Below are 19,733 nucleotides of genomic sequence, written 5' to 3'. Positions count from 1 at the left end.
AAGTGTCAATCTGCATTGATAAAGGGAATTACTTCATGTGAGAGTTGCCTATACTAATGTAATTACATGTCCAGCTCCTAAATCTTATAGTAAAGTGTGAAGAATTCAGAGAAATGCAAGAAGGTATGAACTGATGCAAAGTGAAGTACGCAAAACCAGAAAAACAGCATATGTGACCACAGCAATGCAAATGAAAAGAACAAAAAATGAACGCAAAGAAAGAAACTGAACACTGTATAATCCTAAACTCCTTTTGTCGCAGAGATGGGGGATTGTGGGCATGGAACATTGCATGTACTCTCAGTCTTGGTTGATTTCTTGGTTAGTTTTCCTGAGCTGTTTTTCCTCCTCTTTGTCACAAGAGATAGTTTTCTGGGTAGGAAATGGGGAGGGGGATAGATTTAAAAATGAAGTTGATATTAATTTAAAAAACAAAAGATATTAATTTAAAAAAAAGTTTTTTGAGGCACCACATCACACCTGTCAGGTTGGCCAACATGACAAAACAGGAAAATGATAAATGTTGCAGAAGATGTGGGAACATTGGAACACTAATACATTATTGGTGGAGTTGTGAAATGATCCAACCATTTTGGAGAGCAATTTGGAACTACACCCAAAGGTCTATAAAAATGTGACCCAGCAATAGCACTTCTAGGGTTGTATCCCAAAGAGATCACAAAAATGGGAAAAGGACCCACATGCACAAAAATATTTATAGCAGCTCTTTCTGTGGTGGCAAAAAATTGGAAATTGAGGGGATGCCCATCAATTGGGGAATGGCTGAACAAGCTGTGGAATATGAATATAATGGAATACTATTATGCTATAAGAAATGATGAGCAAGTGGATTTCAGAAAACCTGGAAAGACTTGTATGGTCTGATGCTGAGTGAAGTGAGCAGAACCAGGAGAATATTGTACACAGTAACAGCCATGTTGTGCAATGACTGACTTTGATAGACTTAGCTCTTCTCGGCAATTCAAGGATCTAAGACATCTCCAAAAGTCTCATGATGAAAAATGCCATCCACATCTAGAGAAAGAACTATGGAGTGTGAACGCAGATTGAAGCATAGTATTTTCTCTTTTTTTTTCTTCTGTTTTGTTTTATTTCTTCTTTCTTGTTGTTTCTCATTGGTTCTAATTCTTCTTTACAACATGACTAATGTGAAAATATGTTTAATAAGAATGTATATGTAGAGCCTATATCAGATTGCATGCCATCTTGGGGAGGGAGGGAGAGAAAATTTAAAACTCAAAAGCTTATGGAAGTGAATGTTGAAAACTAAAAATAAATTAATAAAAATAAAATAAAATTTTTAAATTGTTTTCTATGCAAGGCAAGTTTTCCTAATTCTCTTTTCCATCTAAAAAGATTGCTATTATCTTTACCATCCTTATCCTCCTTTCCATCTGTTCCGGAGAATGATATGCTCTTTCTCCTTGACAGAACTAACCTGTGTTCTTGCTTCCCATCTCCTGTTTCCTAGGAGACCTTTATCTGTTAGTTATTTCCTCCCCCACTTGCATTTTCAATCTCTTCCTCTCTGCTTGATCCTTCCCTTATGCCTACAAAAAAAGTCTGTTCTTTCCTGTTTTTTTAAAAGCACCTCTCCCAACCCCACCTTCCCTTGAGCGGCCATCTCATCTTTTCTCCCTATTACTGACATTTCAGGAAAGAGTCATCTACCCTGTTCATTTACTTCCTCAGTGGAAAGACCACTAGATTTGGAATCAAGAGACCTGGGTTCAAATACTAGCCCTTTCTGTGTGACTTTGAGCAAGTTATTTTCCTTCTCTGTGCCTCAGTTTGTTCATCTATATAAAGGGTTAAGATGATCTCCAATATCCCTTCCAGCCCTAAATCTTATGATCCTATGATGCTATTACCAACCCACTCACTCTTCAACCCTTGCAATTAGGCTTCTGTCTTCACCACTCAACTGAAACCACTGTCTCAAAGGTCAGTGATTTATCTATTGTCAAATCCAATGTCCTTTTCTTGGCCAGCTAGATGATACAGAGGATAGAGTGCCAGGCCTGGAGTTAGGAAGACTCATCATCCCGAGTTCAAATCTGGCCTCAGACATTGACTAGCTGTGTGACCCTGGGCAAGTCGCTTAACCCTGTTTGCCTCAGTTTCCTCATCATAAAATGAGCTGGACAAGGAAATAGCAAACCACTCCAGTATCTTTGCCAAGAAAACCCCAAATGGGGTCATGAGGAGTCAGACGTGACTGAACAACCAAAATGTTTTTTTCTTATACCTCATCCTCTTTGACCTCTCTAGAGCTTCTTCCTTGAGTTCTGTCATTCTTCCATTTCTCTGATGACTACTTCTCTGTCTCCTTCCTGAGCTTCTCTTCCTTCTCCTTCTTCTCTCCCACTTTCTAATTATAGACATGCCTCAAGGTTCGGTCCTCAGCTATCTGCCCTGCTCTCTAGATACTATTTCTTGGCAATATAATTTATTTCTGTTTCCTTGGAAACAGATTCACAGCTTCAGCTTCCATGGAGATAATCTCAAATCTTTATCTCCAGTCACAAAGTTTCTCCTGAACTGTCTATTTGACATCTCCACCTGGATGTCCTACTGGCTTGTACAATTCCCCAAGTTCAAAACTGAACTTTTCATCTTTTCTCCATTACTTGCTTCTCCTTCTAGGTCTTCCATTTCTCTTAATGACGGCAAATGTTTTCCCAGTTACCTCAGCCTTGAAACCTCTGATTTCTTCGCTTTTCTTTAGTTGTTATTTTTTTTCAGTCATGTCTAATTCTTCATGATCCCTTTTTGGGGTTTTGTCGGCAAAGATACTAGAATGGCTTGCCATTTACTTCTCCAGCTCATTTAGAGATGAGGAAGCTGAGGCAAACAGGGTTAAGTGACGTGCCCAAGGTCACACAGCTTGTGAAGCCAGATTTGAACTCAGGAAGATGAGTCTTCCTGACTTGAGGCCTGGCACTTTATCCACTGTGCCACCTAGCGGCCCCAATTTCTTCTCTTCATATTTCTGTCACCAAGTCCTATTAATTCTTCCTTCTCAGCACCTCCTTCCTTTCAAGACTCTTACCATCATCCTAGAATGTACTCATTATCTCATTACCTCCTGCCTGGTCTAGCATAATAATCTCCTAACAGGTACCTACCTCCAATCCATCTCTGCCTCTAATCTATCCTTCACAGATCACCAGACTAACCTTGACATGTGGCTGTGATCGTATTATATCACATTTAATTGCTCCCCCTTGCCAGTAAGACTGAAAAACAAAAACAAAAAAACAAGCAGGCGCTCTACAGTCTGGTCCCGAGATATCCTTCTATGCATCTGCCATTGCTTTCTATGCTCTGGTCTAGCCAAACTGGACTATACCAAAAAACACCAGACTTTCCAACTTTGCTCATGCTATTTTCTCTGCTTGGAATAATAATGACCCAAATTTATAGAGCACTTTCCAGTTTACAAAGCACTTTCCTTATAACAAACCTATGAAAGAGATGGCGTACTTTTCCCTCTCTGTATCTTTACCACCTCCATACTCTTTCCCTTGGTCCAGAAGCTCTGATCACTTCCAACTACATTTACTTGTGTCTCTGTCTTTCATCCCCTACCAGACAGTAAACCCCTTGAGGGCAGTGACTTTGTTTTATTTGTCTTTGTATCACACTCAGGCCCTTGTAGGATTCAATGAATGTTAAATAAATGCATAAGCAAAGTGCTGTACAATACTGCCCCCTTGTGTTAGCCCCTAAACCCTACATGTAACCTTTCTGACTTCAGATCTCTCCTCTTCCCAATGTATATAGGAAGGACTAGGAACTGAGGATGAGGAGAGGAAAAGGAGGGAGGCTTGATCCATAACTGTGTTGGTTCTATGTACTGGTCTGTCTTTACTTTGCTTTCTGGAACCAGAAACTCACATCTGCTCATCCCCAACTCAAATCCTCTGCTCTAGTCAAACCAATTCTTGTCTTCATGAAATGCCATGATTAGCCCTTTGCTTGTACTGCTCTTCTTAATTGGAATGTTCTTCCCTTCATTTCCCCTTTCCCTCTTCAAACACCACCAAAGTCCCATCTCTTCTAGGAAGTCTTCCCTGACTATTCCACCCCAACCTTTCCTTCTTCTAACTTGTGGAGCACTTCTGGTCTATGCTATAATAATTAGGTTTTGATTATAGGCTGATTTGTATTATTCTTTTTCACGTGTATGTCTCATTCCCTAAATAGAGTTTTTTTTCCAGATGATACACCATGTCATACTTTTCTATGACCTCTGCCCTCTAATAGTCCTTCCTAACAGGAATGACAAATAGTTGGTGCTCAATGAATGTTTGTTGAGTTGTTGATTGTGTCTTTTCGGGTATGAATTCAGTTCAGTTTAGTTTAATTTAGTTCAACAAGCACTCAGTAAAGACCTACACTATGCCAGGCACTGTACTAAGCACTAGGGATGCTGTACTCAGGGGTTTACATTCTACAGGCAGTGAGATATGCAGAACAGTAAGTGCAAGATATATGTAAAGTAAATACAAAGGGATTTTGAAAACAATTAGAGAAGGAAACACTAATAACTGGGGGGATTAGGAATGGCCTTATGTAGAGCCTTTGAGGGAGCTAGAGATTGCAAGAGGCACAAATGAGAAAGGAAAGGATTCCAAGCCTGGGGTCGAGTCTATGCAAAGGCATGTCAGCAAGAAAGGGAAAGGAGTGTCTTGTGAAGGGATCAGCAAACAGGCTGGTTTAGATGAACAGAGAGTACCTGAAAGGGAGTAACGTAAATAGTTTGAAGGCATGACAATCCCTGCCACTCTTACTTCATTCTCTTTCCTCTCTGTCTTCCTTTCTCCAGTCCCTGAATGTCCTATAGCCAGCCTGAAACAGAATAGGAGAATAGGGACTGTTTTTTGGGTAGGCAGTGCCAATGCAATAGGGATAGTTTGCAATTATCCTGTCATTATAAAGAGCCCGTCTGGATTTTTTTTTTAGCCTATTTAAATCAAATGCAAAAAGAATGTAATGAAAGACTTTAGTAAATATCAGTGGCACTGTCTTTATTCTACCTACAGGCATATGGATCAAAGAATCACAAAAAGGATTTTATGTTTGACAAGCAACTTAAAGATCATATAGGTAGTTCAAAAACCTCATTTTACAGATAGGGAAACTGAGGCCCAAGGAGGGAAAAACAATTTGGTTCCTGAATCCAATCTAACTTTGCCTTACAGACTCAGCCATTCTTCTCATTTAAGGGGGAAAAAATTACACACAGACTTCATAACATTCTAAATCTATACTACTTCATTTGTTCTTTTCCCAATGGCTAGATTCAATGTCATTTCTAGAATTTTTCTTCCAGTTATAGCTTCTGACATGACAAAAATCTATATCCTTTTTATTTTGATCTTATTTGTGTGTGTGTGTGTATGTGTGTGTATTTAACAGAGAGAGAGAGAGAAGGAGGGGAGAGATGGGGGGGCGGGAGACTGGGAGGAGGGAGAGAGAGAAAGAGAGAGGGAGCTCAAGCAGAAAAGAAAGCTAATGAATTAGATTTCTTTGAAGGCTTCCAGTGCAACAGACGGCTCAGATGCACCAAGTCATTAATCATGAGTCTCAGACAGGAGTAATCAATTTTAATTCTGTAATGGCAGGACTGACCAATGAAGGCCCAGTACTTAGAGCATGCCCAATATCCTCTGTCTGGAACCAGCCCATGTGGAAGTCTATGGGCTTGCTTCCAGGCATGTGTAATGGAAGGACCTCATTCCCCTTCCCCCTCCCCCACTTCAGAAGACACGCACGCTTTCTCTGAATGTTTCTTGCATAGTGACAAAAAGCTTTTTAAAAGACTGTTGAGCAGTCACTTAGTGTATGTACCTAAGGTTTGAGCAGACTAGCTGTCCTTTTCTTCCCTGGCCGCTTTCAAGTGAGGAGAAGAGAAGGTGTGGCTCTCTAGGTGGGGGCAGAAGCAGCAGCAATGGCAATGTCTGGCTGTAGCTAGAGGCTGCCCATCTTCCTACCATCTCCCAAATGCCATGTTAATGTGGGAAAAGGGAATGAATATTTATATAGTGTCTTTTTTTAATATAAGTATTATTTCATTAGAGAGGTAGGTGCTATTGTTATCCTCATTTTACAGTTGAGGAAACTGAGGCAAACAGAGCTTAAGTGACTTGCCCAGGATCACACATCTAGTAAATGGCTAAGCCTGGAGCTGCTAACAGCTACTTCTTTATCCTTTCCATGCAAAAGAGGAAATAGTCTAACAGACATCTCAAATGTACTTCCCAAAGAAAGACTGACACATAAGCATAGGAGAAAGATAGATGCCAGTGGGGAACAGTCTATGTGTGAGGTCCCAATTGTCCCAAGTTCTATGGGCAGCATACCACAATGAACAAACAGTGTGGTATGTACTCTGATCAGAGGCCCAGTGCCACCCAGGACTCAATTTTTTTCTTTTTTTTTTAATTTATTTTATGAATTTATTTTGATTTATCAACACTCACTTCCATATGCTTTTGAGTTTAAAATTTTTCTCCCCCTTCCTCCTCACCACCCTCCCTAAGATGGCACACAATTTGCTATAGGCTATATACATTCCTATTAAACATATTTTCACAGTAGTGAAGTTGTAAGTAAAAATTAAAACCAATAGGAGGAACCATCACAAAGAGGAAACAAAACTCAACAGAAGAGAAAAAAAAAGATAGCAACTCAACTTCCATAGTTCTTTCTTTGGATGTGAATGGCATTTTCCATCACGAGTCCTCTGGAGATGTCTTCAATCCTTGTATTGCTGAGAAGCGTTAAGCTTATCAATATTACTCATCTCACAACGTGGCTGTTTTTGTGTACAACGTTCTCTTGGTTCTGCTCACTTCACTCAGCATCAGACCATACAAGTCTTTCCAGGTTTTTCTGAAGTCAGCCTGTTCATTATTTCTTATAGCACAATAGTATTCCATTACATTCATATACCACAACTTGCTCAGCCATTCCCCAATTGATGGGCATCCTCTCAATTTCCAATTCTTTGCCAACACAAAAAGAGCTGCTATGAATATTTTTGTACATGTGGATCCTTTTCCCATTTGTATGATCTCTTTGGGATATATCCCTAGAAGTGCTATTGCTGGGTCAAAGGGTATGCACATTTTTATAGCTCTTTGGGCATAGTTCCAAATTGTTCCCAGGACTCAAATTTATATAGAATTTTTAGACCAAGAGCTGATGTGTCACATATAGGAGACAGCCCTGTCACCAGTGACGCAAGACAGTGGGATAGCCTGGACCACTGAAATGAAGGTATTCTTTGCATTGCTTAATGAGGAATGAGAAATGAAAGGCAGGGAGCCAGGAAGCATAACTGCTACCCATCATAGCATAAAAATGTCTAGGAACAGGGAAGGTACCAGGTTTCCAGGGTCAGTTAAGCCTATGTATACCTTATACACCATATAAATATATATATATTATACACACACACACATACATACTCACACGTATATGTTTGTATATACATACATATATTTATGTATGTACATATGTACACACACACACACATATGAAAAATGTATATACCTTAGGGGCTGGAGTTGAACCAGTTAAGACTCTCAATTTTCTTGTGTTTATTTTTTTCTTGATCTTAGGGGAATAAGAATGGGAGATGGAAGGGACAAGGTGAACTGGAGTCAATAGCAGTAGTAGCCTGTGAAGAGAGAGCCCCCCAAAGTAACCTGCATCACCTAGCAGCAAGAAACAACCTGGCAGCAAGACACCAAGTCTTGAAAGCCAAGCAGTGACTTGTCTACTGCTTATATACATAATGAACCCAGAAATTAACTTGTCAAGGACTGTGCAAATGGAAACAGGGCCTCCCAGGAAGTACCCCATTCTGGGTTTGAGGAGGGGGTCTTAGTCACTCTTATTTTAGTTCACTCCTCCCAAGGACTGAGTGGGAAATTTTGTGGGGAAATGAAAATGTTGCTGTACTTCAATCTATGCTGTGCCGCTTTGTAAATGCTGATTCATATTAGTTGTCTTTGTGCCCCCAGCATGTTTTACGCGTACCAGGCATTTAATAAATGTGAGTAGGATTGGATTTGATTGGCTGCTGCATGTTATGACTGGTGAAATCTGAAATAACTGAGGAAACAAAGCCACAAGCTTCTAAGCATATCAATTTATTAAGCAAATAATAAATCGGGACCAGGTCTCCTCACCTTGGCACTGGACCCCAAATATAGGGAGAGACAGATTTTTATGCATTAAAAGATAACAATGAGCAGGATACAAAACAGCATGTATGATTAGGTCACGTGATTTCTAATTGGAGGAAAGATTAGTGGCTGAGTTGGGAGGGGGGAGAGTGAGCAGGTGCAATTCCCTGAAATCAGAAAAAGAAGTGTCCCACTCCCCCAAGTGTCAGTATTCAATCAAAGGAACAGGGAGACAATAACTGATTGATCAGTAGGGAGTCAGTTTTCAGATAAGACATATGGGTTGCATGAGATGCATAATTGTGAGAAAACTCTGTGTGTTAATCTTTGGATCTGACAGTTTCTGGTCAGCATAACCTAGGTCCTTAGTTAAGGGTCTCTAAGCAATAGTAGAGGTGATCCAGCTTCCTAGCCATGAAGGGCTAGGTTCAAACAATGCAATAAAGTTTTCTCACAATTCCCATGATTGAATAAGGTTTTCTCACAAGACAGAAATTGGACTAGCCAGGAGTGGGTAACCTGTAGCCACACACATGGCCTTCTAAGTCCTTAGGTGCAGCCTTTTGACTGAGTCCAAGTTTTATAGAGCAAATTCTTTTATTAAGGGGATTTGTTCTGTGAACTTTGGATTCAGTCAAAGGGCTGTACTTAAGGACCTAGAGGGCCACAAGGGGCCTCAAGGCCACAGGTTCCCTACCCCTGGAATAGACCCATAATTGAATAGAAAGGAAACTGAGCTAGCTCCAGAATTGAATCACAAGATGGAGTCAGTGTGGTTTGCTCAATTCTCACAATTCCCTCAATGTTAGGGCCTCCTCTGACCATTGCAGAGTTTCTTTATATATCTCTCTTCATTTAGAGAAATGTAAGTCACAAGCAATGGCAAAAGAAGAGAAAAAAATCTAATAAAAAGTTCAATAGCTCAGTTTTTTTAGACAGTAGAGGAGTTGAAAGAGTCCTCCAGAGATTATCATTCTCAACCAGGAATAGCTAGTGAATTACTCAGGTTAAAGGTAGCATGGTATACTGGGAAAAGTCCTGTACTTGGACTCAGGAGAGACTTAGATTCAAATTCTGCCCCTGGACTTAGCAACCCTGTCACTGTGCACAAATCACTTAATTTTTTGATCTTCCATTTCTTCATTCCTAAAATGCAACATGTACCTCGTATAATTGTCCTGAGATTATATATGTAAAGTACTTAAAGCACTATATAAATGTCAGCAGATATCATTTACACTTAAAAAACTGACAGTTTTTCATCATATTCATTTCTGAATTACATCCTTGTCTCTTTTCCCCTTCAAAGCAAGCCTTCTATTATAACAAAGATCAAAAAAAAAACAAAAAACCAGTTCAGTGAAACCAGTCAATATATCATCCATGCTTAACAACATATGTAACATGCTACACCTCTCGTCCCACACCTCTCTAATAAAAGGAGAAAGGCATGTTTTTTCATTTCTTCTTGAAAGCCAAATTAGGTCACAATAATTATAGTCTCATTTTTTTCTTTCTGCTTTCTGTATAATCATTGTGTATATTGTTTTCTTGGTTCTGCTTACTTCACCTTTCATCAGTTCATGTAAGCCTTCCCTTGTTTCTTTGAACTCTTCATGTTCATCTTTTGTTTTTATGGCACAGAAATATTCTATTACGTGAATTACTGCAATTTGTTCAGCCATTCTCCAATCGATGGGCACTTATTTTATTTCCATTTCTCTGCAACCACAAGAAAGTGATGCTATGAATAGTTTAATATGCATGGTACCTTTCTGTCTTTGACTTCCTTGGGATATATGCATAATACTAGGTGGTGTCAGGAATAGAGTACCAGACTTCCAAGTTATTCCTGAGTTCAAATGCTGCCTCAGATGCTTACTTGCTTTGTGACCTTGAGCAAGTCACAACTTCACTTTTCTCATCTGTAAAACAGAGGGTTGTTGTTAGAATCAAATGAGATATTATATATTAAAGTGCTTTGCAAATCTCAAAGTGATAGCACATACAAAATTTTACTCATTATCATTATTGTCATCTCTATCATCATCCATTCTTTTTATTTTCCTTTTTTAGTACAAATTTTAAAATAAAAAAATAATTTGAGTATACAAAGAACAAAAGAAACTATAAAAACAACTTCTCTTACAGTTTGTTTTAAGAAAATATATATTAAATTTAACAAGGTAATGACAAAATTGCTGCTTGTGTTCACTTACAAATATCTTTCTTTTTCTTCTGTGTATTTTTGAAAGTTTTTTTGATACTCTTTTATTTTTTGAATTCTTTATTACTTCTTATTAACGTCCCATTACTAATAGAAGCTCTTCCTTATATAACATTGGCCACCCTGGCTTCTACCAACTGAAGGCCAGCTATGTTAGATTTCACTGTCTCACTTCCTCTTTTCTCCAGGGTTCTCTGGTACCCTTAAAGGATGGAGTGGGGTGGTGTAGGCTCTCTATCATTGGCTCTAGCCCCCAATGATGGTGTTCCCCAAAATGTAGGAAGAATAATTTAAACTTTGACTCCCTGTGTTATCATGTCCTGAGATGAAAGGAAGAGACTGAGGATAGATAGTTTAAACAAACAAAAAAACCTGTCCAGGACAACCTCTGAAGACAGGGATCCCAAATTACTGAATTATGGGTAGCCAACATTCTGGGTCCTCTCTGGTCTATATGATCTATGTTCAAAATTTACCCTCAGCCATGGAAATTGCCTTAAGGTCTATGTCTAACGTGCTTAATAGTCTTATGTCACATATAGAATGGGTATGCTAATGAAAACCCTAGTTGGTGATGGCTAGATGATAGGAGTTTCAATCCTGATAAATTAATGTATTTATAAGGTCTTTATGGAAGTTCTCCATTTTAAGCATGACTACTAGTATCTTTGGAGAAAAAAAAAGGCAATAGAGTATTGGTAGGTTAAGAGTGTTTATTAGCATTATCTGTATTCTATATGTGGCTAAATCCAGCTGACTTTTTTCTATAGCCTTATCAGGTAAAAGAAAAGAATAAAAACTTTACTGCTGAAGTTTCAAAATTTCCAAAAGATATAGTCTCATCTTTATGTTCCTAATTCCTAATTCCAAACTGGGAATGCAGAGAAAGACACAGATAATAGGAAAGGATAGCCATTCCCCACTTACAGAAATATATGGCATTGCAAATTAGAGACTAAATTTGTGACTGAAATGTGATCTGGTTAATATGTATTCCCAAATTATGACGAGAATGTGGTTTGAGTGTTTTATATGTATTGAAATAGCTTAATGGATTTTGGGAGGTATAGCTACTTAAAAACTTTGTGGAATTTGCATTCAAACAGAATCCAGACATTTCTATCACTTATTTCCTTTAACAATGAAAAAATTTTTGCTTTACTGTAAGGGAAGAAGATGACCTCACTGATTAGAGAATGCTCAGTCTTAAAATGAACTGAAAAGCCAGTCTAAAAGTTTTGTCTCTAGTGATTCCAAAAGCAAAGGAAAAAGCAGCTTTGCAGTTTGGATTTTCAGAGGCATATCTGATACTTGAGAACTTCCTAGCACAGAACTTCCTAGCACAACTCTGCAATTTAGAAAGAGGTTTAAATCAAAAGTAAATAATTCAGAAAAATGAGAAATATTTTAAAAGTGGATTATTGTGATCTATGAATGATCTGGTAGAATTTAATTTCCTGGATTACCTTGAAATTAAAATAGAAATTAAAGAAATTAAAATACCTTTTAAGTAGGAAACCAAATTGGAACTATTCTACTTGGAAAAAATGAGAAACTGTATTTAAACCTTGAGGTTTCAATTTTGATCAGAGAAAAAGAGCAAAAATCGGTGTGATAAATTTCAGTTGTATAAGAACACTAGCTATTTAAAATTTTTTTCTTTTATTTTTGTCAATCACATGTAAATTTTTTAACATTTGTCTTTTTTTTTAATTTTGAGTTCCAAATTCTGTCTCTTCTTCTCCTCTCATCTTTATGAAGGCAAGCAATTTGATATAGATCATAAATGTGAAGTCATGAAAAACATATTTCCTTATTAGCCATGGAAAACGCAGACCAAAACCAAATCAAAACAAAACAAGAAAAACAAAGTTATAAAAGTATGCTTCAACCTACATTCAGATTCCATCAGTTCTTTCTCTGGAAGTGAGTAGTATTTTTCATAGTAAATCCTTTGGAATTGTCTTGGGTCATTATATTGCTGAGAATAGCTAAGTGGATCATTGTACAACATTGCTATAACTGTGTACAATGTTCTCTTTGCTCTTCTTACTTCACTTTGCATCAGTTCATGTAAGTCTTTCCAGGTTTTTCTGAAACCATTCTGCTTGTTATTTCTTATAGCACAACAGTATCCTATCACAATTATATACCATAACTTGTTCAGCCATTTCCCAATTGATGAGTATCCCCTCAGTTTCAAATTTTTTGCCACCACAAAAAAAAAGCTGCTATAAATATTTTTGTACTTGGAGTCCTTTTCTTTTTTGGATATAGTTCTCTTTGGGATATAGACCAAGTAGTGGTATTGGTGGGTCAAAGAGTATGTACAGTTTAAAAAAATTAGTTCCAAAGATGAGCTTAGATATGATTAGGAAAAAGATGGTAGAATTTGAAAAAGTAGAAGTGAAGAAAAGTGTAGTGTTGACTAAGTGTAGAGTGAGAGAGGTGCCAAAGAAAGAAAGAGAAAGCTAGAGAAGTTAGACACCATTTGCACTGACACAATGTCAATATGAAACTCAATTAGAGGGCAATATGAAGTATGATCTTTAATTTCCCAAAAGGGCAGGAACATAGAATTAGTATGGGTTTTTTTTTTCAAGCTGAGACAACATAAAGTCCTCAACTTCAACAGCCATCAAAATGTCTAACATGGGTCAGAAGAAAAGCCCAGAAAGTTTAAAGATTTCAAACCTCACTGAAATAAGAGGAAAATAAAAAGATGTCTAAAGTTGTGAACTCCACTTGGAGAAATGCTTGTGTCTTCATCAAGAAGTTAAAGTTAGTTTTGAGATTTCTAAGGTTTATTTCATAGATGTTTATATTCTTGTGGCTGTGGAAAAGTAGCTAGAATCATGTAGTAATATTTAAAATGAGCAGTTAAAAAACATGGATTCATCTTGGGTTTGATAAATTACTATTTGTAGCATGGTTGATCTATACTCTGAATGGTAACTACTAGTGCCACCTTTCTAACCATAAGGAAAGTGGTCACAGAATATGAACAGTTTTCAAAAGAAGATTTGAAAACTATAAGTGGCCATATAAAAACATGCTCTAGATCACTTATAGTAAGAGAAATGCAGATTAAAATAACTCTGAGCTTTCACCTAATTCTATGCAAATTAGTAAAGATGGCAGAAGATGGAATTAGTTAATGGTAAAAAAAAACTGTCAGAAGATAGGCACTGCATTTATATTATATAGATATTAAAAAGCATCACTCTTTATTCTAACAGAGAACTAGAAATGAAATATACCTGGTGATTGGGGGAATGACTGAAAAAACAGATGAATGTAATGGAATATTATTGTGCAGTAAGGAATGATAAATGGAGAAACTTGAGGAAGATTTGAATAAATTGAGGCAGAGTTCAATAAACAGAACCAAGAGAATGATACATACAAAGACTACATCAATCTAATGAAAAGATCACCAAACGGAAATTTAATTCTGAGGAATGGAAAGATTAGGGGCAGCTAAATGAGGCAGTGGATAGAGTGTCAGGCTTAGAGTCAGGAAAACTCATCTTCCTGAGTTTAATTCTGGCCTCAGACACTAACTAGCTGTGTGACCCTGGGCAAGTCACTTAACCTGTTTGTCTCAGTTTCCTCATCTGTAAAATGAGCTGGAGAAGGAAATGGCAAATCACTCTAGTATCCTTGCCAAGAAAATCCCAAGTGGGGTTGTGAAGAATTGGACATGACTGACTAACAACAATGACAATCGAAAGATAAATGCAGGAAACAGGGATGGTGGACAGAAAGCTAACCTCAGGGTCAGCTAAAGAGCTGGCTTCAAGTTCTGCCTCTGAAACATACTACAACCAATCCTTAACTTTTGCAGGGGGTAACATTCCTAGAACATGGTGTAAAAGTAAAAAATGTGTGGGGCAGCTAGGTGGCGCAGTGGACAGAGCACTGGCCCTGAAGTCAGGAGGACCTGAGTTAAAATCCCGCCTCAGACCAAACACTTGACACTTACTAGCTGTGTGACCCTGGGCAAGTCACTTAACCCCAATTGCCTTTAAAAAAAAAAAGTTTAAAAAATGCTGATAGATTGAACCTGATGGGAAATAGGGGTTAGGTTACCATGACCACCAAACACTAATTTTTCACTAGAGATTGCTGAAAATACAATTTTCTGCATATGATTTTTATTAAAAAATTAATTCTGATACTATGTACTTTTTCTAACACAGTATCCATGAAATAACCCATAGAGTGCAGTGCACAAAATAAAACTGGTAACATGCAAAACATTTTTATCACTAGCAATTACCTAGAATTCTGTGAACTTTTTGTGCTAACATCTCAACAACAATGAAACCCATTGATTTCAGATAATATTCACTTTTCATAACACATGAAATCTATAGTAACATAAATAATATATAGCAAACAAAATTCTTAAAACAAGAATATTTTTTTCTTTTTATGATACAGATATGGTGCTGATACCTAAACTGGGAAGAGTCAAAACAGAGAAAGAAAATTATAGACCAATTTCTCTAATGAATATAGATGCAAAAATTTTAAACAAAATATTAGCAAATAGATTACAGCAACTTATCACAAGAATAATACACTATGACCAGGTAGGATTCATACCAGGAATGCAGGGCTGGCTCAATTTTAGGAAAACTATCAGCATAATTGATCATATTGCTACCAAAACCAACAGAAACCACACGATCATCTTAATAGATGCAGAAAAAGCTTTTGACAAAATTCAACACCCATTTCCTATTAAAAACACTAGAAAGCATAGGATAAATGGAGTCTTCCTTAAAATAATAAATAGCATCTACTAAAACCTTCAGCAAGCATTATATGTAATGGGACAAGCTAGAAGCATTTCCAATAAGATCAGGGGTGAAACAAGGATGTCCATTATCACCACTGTTATTCAATATTACTGGAAATTAGCTTTAGCAATAAGAGAAGAAAAAGAAATTGAAGGTATTAGAATAGGCAAAGAAGAAACAAAGCTATCACTCTTTGCAGATGACATATGATGATATACTTACAGAATCCTAGAGAATCAAGTAAAAAACTACTTGAAATAATAAACAACTTTAGCAAAGTTGCAGGCTATAAAATAAACCCACATAAATCATCAGCATTTCTATATATTACCAACAAAGCCAACAGCAAGAGATAGAGAAATTCCATTTAAACTTACTGTAGACATTATAAAATATTTAGGAGTCTACCTACCAAAACAAACCCAGGAACTCTATGAACACAATTACAAAACACTTTTCACACAAATAAAATCAGATCTAAATAATTGGAAAAACATCAGTTGCTCATGGGTAGGCCAAGCTAATATAATAAAAATGACAATCCTACCTAAGCTAATTTACTTATTCAGTGCCATACCAATCAAACTACCAAAAAATTATTTTATAGAGTTAGAAAAAATAATAACAAGATTCATTTGGAATAACAAAAGGTCCAGAATATCAAGGAACTAATGAAAAGAAATGCAGGGGAAGGTGCCCTAGCCATTCCAGATCTTAAATTGTATTATAAAGCAGCAATCATCAAAACTGCTTGGTACTGGCTAAGAAATAGAGTGGTGGATCAGTGGAATAGGTTAAGTATGCAAGACACAGTAGTCAATGACTATAGTAATCTATTATTTGATAAGCCCAAACACCCTAGCTTCTGGGATAAGAACTCACTCTTTGACAAAAACTGCTGAGAAAACTGGAAGAGTATGGCAGAAACTAGGTATAGATCAAAATCTCACACCATATACCAAAAAAAGTCAAAATGGGTTCATGATTTAGATATAAAGGCTGATACTACAGTACAGTACCAGCAAACTGGGAGAGCAAGGAATTGTTTACCTATCAGATTTATGGAGAACAGAAGAATTCATGACCAAAGAGGAGATAGAGAATATTACAAAAAGCAAAATGTTTAACTTTGATTACATTAAATTGAAAAGTTTTTGCACAAACAAAGCCAATGCAACCAAGATTAGAAGGAAAGTAGAAAATTGGGAAACAATCTACAATCAGTGTCTCTGATAAGGGGCCTCATTTCTAAGATATATAGAGAATTAAGTCAAATTTATAAGAATACAAGTCATTCCCCAATTGATAAATGGTCAAAGGATATGAACAGGTAGTTCTCAGATAAAATTAAAGCCATCTGTAGTCATATGAAAAAAAATGCTCTAAATCACTATTGATTAGAGAAATGCAAATCAAGACAACTCTGAGGTACCACATCACACCTATCAGATTGGTCAACATGAAAACAGGAAAATGATAAATGTTGGAGAAGATGTGGGAAAATTGGAACACTAATACATTGTTGGTGGAGTTGTGAAATGATCCAACCATTTTGGAGAGCAATTTGGAACTATGCCCAAAGGGCTATAAAAATGTCATACCCTTTGATCCAACAGTAGCATCTCTAGGGCTGTATCACAGAGAGATCATAAAAATGGGAAAAGGACCCACATGTACAATAATATTTATAGCAGCTCTTTTTGCGGTGGAAAATAATTGGAAATTGAGGGGATGCCCATCAATTGGGGAATGGCTGAGCAAGTTGTGGTATATAAATGTTATGGCATACTATTGTGTTATAAGAAATGATGAATAGGCTGACTTCAGGAAAACCTGGAAAGACTGTATGGTCTGATGCTGAGTGAAGTGAGCAGAACCAGGAGAACATTGTACATAGTAACAGCCTCGTTGTGTGATGACTAATATTGATAGACTTAACCCTTCTCAGCAATACAAGGATCTAAGACATCTCCAAAGGCCTCATGATGGAAAATGCTATCCGCAAAGAAGAAAGAAGTATGGAGTTTGAATGCAGATCGAAGCATACTATTTGCTATTTTTTTTTTCTTCTGTTGTGTTTTGTTTCCTTTTTCTGGTGGTCCCTCCTATTGGTTCTAATTCTTCCTTACAACATCACTAATGTAAAAATATGTTTAATAGGAATGCATATGTATAGCCTATATCAGATTGTGTGCCATCCTTGGGAGGGAGGTGAGGAGGGAGGGGGAGAAAAATTTAAAACTCAAAAGCTTATGGAAGTGATGGTTGATAATTCAAAATAAATTAATTTAAAAAATAAAAAACAAAACAAAAACAACCTGAATCTTAGTTTTCACTGTGTCAGATGGTGGTGTGAGGGCATGGTACTAATGGTACTCTCTGTCTTGGGTGCCCTCTGAAAACCAAGGGAGAGGTTGCTAGGACTTTAGTCCCTGTTATTGTAAGACACTGAAATTGGTGAGGTCTTGATATCACATCTGACACTCTGTCCCTCTGTCTCTATTGCACATAGCCACGAAAGTGTGCAGTTGCCAATGAAAAAGTGAAAATGAGGTTACTAATAAAATCATTGGAATGCTTGAAGTCTTGAAGGCTGGAATGTTGAAGATCAACTGTATGTGATTTCACCTCTAACTGGCCCAGTTAATTCCAAGACTAAATTACAAAGTAATTGCTGATCCACATTCATAAAAGAAGTTTCCTCATATGGAGTTCTCTACACCAATGAAATCACAGGTCCATTAAAAAAGTTTATTTGAAAAACAAAACAATAACAATTCTGGACAAGAGAAAATGAAATATACTTCCTCCATTACAATAGAGAAGTGGGTGACTATTAGGACAGAGTATTGTAAAAATTGTTAGAATAAGGTTTCTGTATTGCAGGTTGTTGGGTGAGAGATAACTAATTTCAGGATTAATATATGTTAAACATATTACAATAATTTTTTTAAAATTATACAAATCTGAGTTATCATTATGATTTTATTCATGCAAATAATTGTGTATGTATGAGATACTTCTACTAGTCTATAAGCTTTATGAGAGTAGGTAATTCTGTTTCTTACCTAGCGCCTATCATAGTGCTCTACATACAACGCATATAATAAAAGTTTATGGAATTTTTTAATGTGGAGCTCATGACTGCAGCAAAGGAGAGGCAGATTTGAGAATCATCTGTATAGATATGATAATTGAAGCCTCAGGAGTGGATGAAATTTCTATGGGAAAGAGAACATTTAGGGTTGGGTGCTGGAGTAAGAGGAGCCATTAAAACTAAAAGAAAAGGAGAGATCATAGTTAGCAGAGACTAGGAGAGGAAAAAGTATAATGGAAACCAAATGATGAGTTACATGTATGGCTTTCAATATGAATTTCAGAACAATCTTTAAATCAGAAATTCAGGGTAGTATAGTGTCTGAATTTTGAGTTGGGAGATCTGAATTTTGAAACTCCCCACCATAAAGTATACTAGCATGACCATGGGAAAGTCATTTAACTTCTCTCTACCTTAGGTTCTTCATATGTAAAATGTGAATAATAATCCTTCGGCTACCTGCTTCATAGACAGGTTGAGGGGAGAGTGCCTTGTAATCATTATTACACTATACAAATGTGAATTATATGAGGAAGGCAGCCTGACCTGTATTTGAATGACCTTGATGTCAGAGCCCTTTTTGGAAAACTGAAATACCAAGTATTGCCATAGCACCCAAGAAACAAGATGTAGATACTGAACATTGCTCTCCTCTGGCCTCTACCTTCCCCTGTACTTCTGTCATTCAACATATGCCTGAAGAGACACAGAGATATTCCCATCCATATAAGAGAAACTTCATGAGAAAGTTAGCCTCACCCATCCCAAGCCCACCTGGGTTTGTGCAAACAAATGCACCAAAAGGGAACTGAGCCCCATCCTTCTTCTTGAAATCACCCCACCTATGATTGTCACTGTATACCACCAGAACATGAGAATATCAATTCTAATATTTTTTTCTTTTGCCTAGTCCTCACTTCTATGTGGCACTTCTCTAATTTCACTGCTAACAATGAGAGAGTGTTGAGAAGGTGGTCAATAGTATTAAATGATTCAGAGATCTGGAAGCATGAAAACAAAAGGAAAAACTATAAAATCAGGCTAATCAAAGGGCATGTGAATTCCTTAGTGCTTTACATGTCCGATGCTAGAGGGAAATTAAGAACAACAATCACTGCCAAGAAGCAGAGCATTCTCGAGGGAAATCTGGCCAGTTGGAAGAAGTTGGTGGCTTGAGGCTCAACCACTGTCATTCATTGCCATGAAAGCACTGTATTAAAGAAATTGATTCTGATTAGAAGTTAGGATCTTAAGATTATAGATTCAGAGCTGGAAGGGTCCTTCGAAGTCATCTTGTCCAATGCCCTGGCTTTACAGATGAAGAATTGAGTATCAGAGAGTTGAGACTTGTCCAAGGTCAGCCAGATTGTAAGTGGATG

Source organism: Phascolarctos cinereus, unplaced genomic scaffold (genome assembly GCF_003287225.1).
Source record: "Phascolarctos cinereus isolate Bilbo 61053 unplaced genomic scaffold, phaCin_HiC Scaffold_3;HRSCAF=262, whole genome shotgun sequence".
Classification (NCBI taxonomy): Eukaryota; Metazoa; Chordata; class Mammalia; order Diprotodontia; family Phascolarctidae; genus Phascolarctos; species Phascolarctos cinereus.
Note: the sequence above shows the minus strand (reverse complement) of the source record.